The 5,250-nt window shown below is 57.1% G+C and overlaps 1 long non-coding RNA gene across 1 annotated transcript; it reads left to right on the forward strand.

Moving 5' to 3' along the window:
* Positions 1-1,782: 1,782 nt before the first annotated feature.
* LOC124248101 (uncharacterized) lies at positions 1,783-3,615 on the forward strand. Its single transcript, XR_006890941.1, has 3 exons — positions 1,783-1,840; positions 2,256-2,377; positions 3,037-3,615. It is a non-coding gene; the product is annotated as an uncharacterized LOC124248101 (long non-coding RNA).
* The last annotated feature ends 1,635 nt before the right edge of the window (positions 3,616-5,250 follow it).

Raw genomic sequence — 5,250 nt, forward strand, 5'->3', positions numbered from 1 at the left:
TCTGAGCTCTGATGCCTGTCATAGAATCCCATTAAACCCTCGCCATTCCTGCAAAGAGAAGGGGATGCTATTTACTGAGGGTTTAGCATCCCCAAATTAGACAGTTACAACAAAATGTGAGAAAAGGAGAGAAGGATTGGTGATATCCAGCCAGCAAGCATTCCTGGGGCACTACCTTTGTGCCAGGCCCGGTGTCCGGTGTGGGCAATGCAAAGAATGGAAGTCACCGCCCCAGCTTAGGACCTCACCAACTGGTCAACAGAGAAAACCTCCCGCTGCAGCAACAGCCATGAGAGAGAGCCCCAGGAAAACGGGGGAGCTTTAAAACACAGCTGGGGCGCTGTTTGTGGGTGTTCACATCTATCTAGTGCATCTTGGACAGTAATTTGAAGATGGAATGGAATAGAATAGAATAGAATGATTATCAGATAGTGAAAGCAAACAGTGTTCATATTTTGTCTCAGATATATAAATATGAGTGCGTATTGCCTTGTGATGCAAAATATATTTCATACTGTAAAACATGCACAAAAATGTTTAGAAACACAGGGTAAGAAGGTACAGAGTAAGGGGCTTGAAATAATTGGTCTTTAAACAGGTATAAAAACATGTCATGAATCAGAAACTCGGCACCAGATTTTGGAATAATTTGCAGGCAGAGAGCAGCCACACACGCTGCCAGAGTGTGTCCTGGCGTCCATCAGCGGAGGTGACCCCCAACAGCCCTGGGAGGTGGCGGGACAGGCTCATTCTGCTCGTTGTAAAGATGAGGAGAACAGAGACCTGTCAGGCTGGGAGAATCTCCAGAGGTCGCCCAGCCGAGAGGCCGGAGCGCCAGGCCTGGGAACCGCACCCTGGACTTGGGACCCGAGGGTCCTGCCGCACCAGCTGTCCCTGGAACGAAGCTTCACCCACGTCACGCGCTCTCCAGGCGGCTCTGCAATGACAGGTGGGCTGAGAGGCGCAATTAGGTGTTAGAAAGAGACCCCACCAAGACCGTGAGTGCTGGCTCCCCAGCTTCCTCTCCTGGGAGAACATCTTCCCTCGGCAACTGCTGACACTTTCTTTAATGCTGTCGGCTGTCACCTCCTAAGGACCCTGTCTGGTTTGAGCTCAGGATGTGATAAGGGGAGCAGAGCTTCCCAGTTTTTATTCCACCGCAGCCAGTGGCCCATCACTCCTCAGACTGAAAGAGCCAAAAAATAAAACGAAATGTCAGGATTTCTTCCAGGAGAGAAAAGCCAAATGAAGAAGGCCGGCTTGAAACAGCATCCTGGCTGGGACAGGTGAGCAGCCCCCCGTTCATGTTCCGTCCCCCCATATGCAGGTATGCGTGGAGGGCATCCTTTCCACACTGCCCCCGCCCCCTCAGCGTCCCTCTGAGGGCACAGGGCATTGTTTGTTGATTTGAGGCGTCCACGTGGAGTGGCTTCCGTGCTGACCTGAGTCTTGAGCACAGACGGCTTCGTTTTTGCTGGAAAGTCAATGGGCTCCACGGCGACCCGTGTCCTGTGTGTCATGACGTGTGCCGTGTGGCAGTGCAGCCAGGTGGTCAGGGGCACAGTTTCCGGAGCCCCCCACCTCCCACCCTGTCCTCTGTCAAGTGAGCAGGTCAGAGGGGGCGATCTTGGAGGTTTCTTCCAGCATCCTCCAGAGGCCAGCTCGTGGTATTCATCCAGCGGGCTCTGCTGAGCACGTGCTCTGTGCCGGGCACAGCTCCAGGCTCTGGGGGTGCGGGCGTGGTCCCAGCCCTGCCCCCATGGACGGACTGTGCACTCGTGGCGGGAGACAGACAATGAGCAAGAAATCACTCCAGTGACGCTCGAGAGGATTTCCTGGGGTGAGACGCGCTGGGAAGGCAGCTAACCAGGCTGCAGGGAGGGAGTGACAGGCGTGGGGGCTTGGATGGGGACTCAGGGACCAGGAGGGACATTGACCTGAGTCCTGAAGGAGGAGAAGGAACAGATCACGGGAGGGAACCAGGAGGGGGCTCCCAGCAGAGACGGCAGTGGAGCGGAATCTGAGTGACGGCCAACCCCACCCTTCCCAGTGGGCCCTGTGGGACCCGAGAGAAATGTCCTCTGCCAGCCCCCAGACAAAAGCCCCTGCAGTTGCAGCCAGGGACTCGTTTTGGGGGGCTACACAGAATGGTGGTGGAGAGCGTGGACCCCGGCACCAGGCTGTCTGGGTTCAATCTCGGCCCTATCCCTTACTAAGTAACTCAATTACTGCTCTGTGCCTGTCTCCCTGTTTAGAAACGGGGGTGGCGATAACAGAACTGCGTGAGGACCAGACGGACGAGTCCTCCCAGTGCTCGGCCTGGGGCTGGTGCGGCGGAATCAGAGCAGCTGGATACAGTCAGCAGACGTCCGCGGAGGTCAGAGCGGCCACTTTGAAACCAGCCCACATTCTAACCGGACCTCGGGGGCGTCTTTAACGATAAAATTGCTCCTTGTCAGAAGGAGGGGGGGAAATCACTGCCCAGAACTTTGAAACCAGCCCACATTCTAACCGGACCTCGGGGGCGTCTTTAACGATAAAATTGCTCCTTGTCAGAAGGAGGGGGGAAATCACTGCCCAGACTTGCCAAAGTCCGTAGTCTGTCCTGACACCAGACGATCTTCCAGAAAACCAAGGCTTGCCCTCAGACTGGAGGCAGCAAAGGCCAGGCATGTCTTCACTGGGGATGTGGGTGGGCTGTTACCATAACTGTCTCCACCGGAGATATGGGGAGGGGGTCAGTGAACCACAGACTTTAAGAACAGAAGGACCTTTGGGACCATTGAGTAGTTGTAAGTCAGGGCCCTCAGGCCAGACCTGGGTTCAAATCCCAACCCCACCACTTACCAGTTGTGGAACCTTGAGCAAGTTTCTTAACCTGTCTAAGCCTCGGTTTCCCTATCTGTATGGGGATAATAATCACAGCGTGCTTGTAAGGAACAAGTTTCCCAAATCCACACATGCATCCATATATTCACAGAACATATCATCACATGAATATGAGTTGACCTGGTTCATCTCATGGTCATCACTCAGGACGAGGACACCCTGAAATCCTGAATGCTCGTGGAGTTTGCAGACAGGACCTCAGAGCTGGTGGAGGAAGACCCAGGCCAGTCACAGGATTCACGGGGGCCCCGAGAGAAGCCGCTGAGCCACCACAGCCCCAGTCTAACGCCCTCTGCCGAGAAGGAGGTGTGGTTCTGTGTTCCGCTTACACAGCACTTTTTGGGGGCTCGTCCCCGTTGCCGTGGCCTCTCCACCTCACAGGCTCCAGGGACTGCCACCGGCCAGGAGTCTTGCTTCGTCAACCTTTTCCTTCATTGTGAACTTGTATGCTCCTGTCCTGCTGGATTCCTCGTTCCGAGCCTCCCGGCATAAGAGTCTCGGCCAACCCTTGAAAGGTGCTCTTTCTCTGTGGCCCTCAGCTTAGCGAGTAAGCCCCTCCAGCAGGACCATCACACCCCTGCTGCACAGAGACCCAGCAGCGGAGGGAGGCAGCAGCAGTGCTGCCCTGGTCCCGTCCACAAACCCTGGGAGAGGTAAGAAAGCCCCGCAAACTGCACATGGATCCTACAACAGCAGCCTCGAAACCACCTGTGATTAAACCAAGATGTCAGAATCAATATGCAAAGGGTGTGATTAAAAGACAAGCGTGGCTGGCACCAGAACGTCACTCTTCATTGAGCCTGTGCCTACACTTTTACACGCGACAAAGAAATTAATGACAGCCTGATAAACCTTCAAGAAAAATTAATTACCCCTGCGGCTCGCCCCTCCCCTGTGCTCTCTGTTTAGCCTGCGCTCTCCTGCCCACCCCCACCCAACCCCTAGAGGGGTCCCGGGGCTGCCGATTACACACTCGGGGCTGCAGCATTCACAGCGCACCCAGCTGTGGAGACCCCTCCCCGGGCTCTGGATGAGTATGTTTTCTGGCCCCCTCTGCAGAGAGGCAGCCATGACGACAGCCCGATGAGTCAACCCAGAGCGCTGGGGGTGGGGGGCTTGCTGCAGAGGGGGCAGAAGAAGGCAATAGCGGGGTGGAGTCTGCCCAGAGTGAGGGCTGGGGGAGTTGGTGTAGTGTGTGGTCTGAGATGTAGCTTTCCCCGGGACAGGCCGTGCGTTTCCATGGGACGTGGGAAGGAGAAGGGGTGTCTGTGGGGGTTTCTGCAGAGGCAGCAGAGCTGAGTGGGGTGGCCTTGGTGGGCTGGGCTGAAGCCACGTGTATACAGGGGATGAGATGTCACTGGGGGCTTTGGACAGTGACACAGGGAGGACTCAGGGAAAGGCTCCGAGAGAGGGGTCCATGGGAGTACCAGGAAGAGACAGAGATGAAAACTCACCAGCACCCCCCTCCTAGGTGGGGCCAGGCTGTGGGGGGCTTTCTGCAGGAGGCACACAGCAGCCCTGGGAGCGAGCCTGTGCTGTCCCTGCTGCACGACACCAGGAACCAGGAGCAGAGACAGCAAGCACGTGGGGCAGGGCACGGGGAGAGGGCAGGGAGCAGGGACCACGATCGGCCACCAGTGGGGCTGTGAGCATCCATCTTTGCAGTGACCAAAGGGAGACAAAGTGACAGAGGCCTGCAGGTTCCTGGGTGGCGGATTCCCTCCCAGGAGGGCTCCATGGACAGCGAGTCTGGGGAAGCAGAGTGCAATGGGGCCAGCTCAAGGCAGCCGCTTCAGGACTTGCTCCTTTCTGTGCTCTGAAGCCCCCCACTGCCCACGTCTCAACCCCCTGCTACCCTGGCACCCCAAGTCTCAGTGCCCACTATCCTGGGACCCCGACGTCTCAGCCCCTGGCACGGGGGCTCCCTCCTCACCCTCTCTCTGGTTTGCATGACTTGGGTGGGCACCAACATCTCCATCTGTGCTCCCAGCCCCCGGCGCCAGCGACCTGCAACCTTTGCCCTGTGGTCTGACCTCCTTCAGTCGTGTCCTGCACACCCGCCCCGCCTCGAGCCCAGGCACAGCCTCAAACGGTGGGCCCTCAGCATGGGGAGGGCCTGGGATACCACCTGTAGTGCCCCCCAGGGAGAAGAGGAAATGGTGCTCAAATGGCTCCCATCACACCTGACACCCAGGTCTCCTGGTGATGCACAAGAGGAAGCTTGGCACCGCGTCCTCCTGGCCATCACCGTCTTTCCGTAAGGCAGGGGAAGTGGCAGAGAGGGCACCTGGCTGAAGAGGGTGGCCATGGTTTCCAAAACATCCCTCAGCCACAGATGAGCAGCCTGCCCTCGGATGCGCC

Source organism: Equus quagga, chromosome 12, assembly GCF_021613505.1.
Source record: "Equus quagga isolate Etosha38 chromosome 12, UCLA_HA_Equagga_1.0, whole genome shotgun sequence".
In the NCBI taxonomy this organism is placed as follows: Eukaryota; Metazoa; Chordata; class Mammalia; order Perissodactyla; family Equidae; genus Equus; species Equus quagga.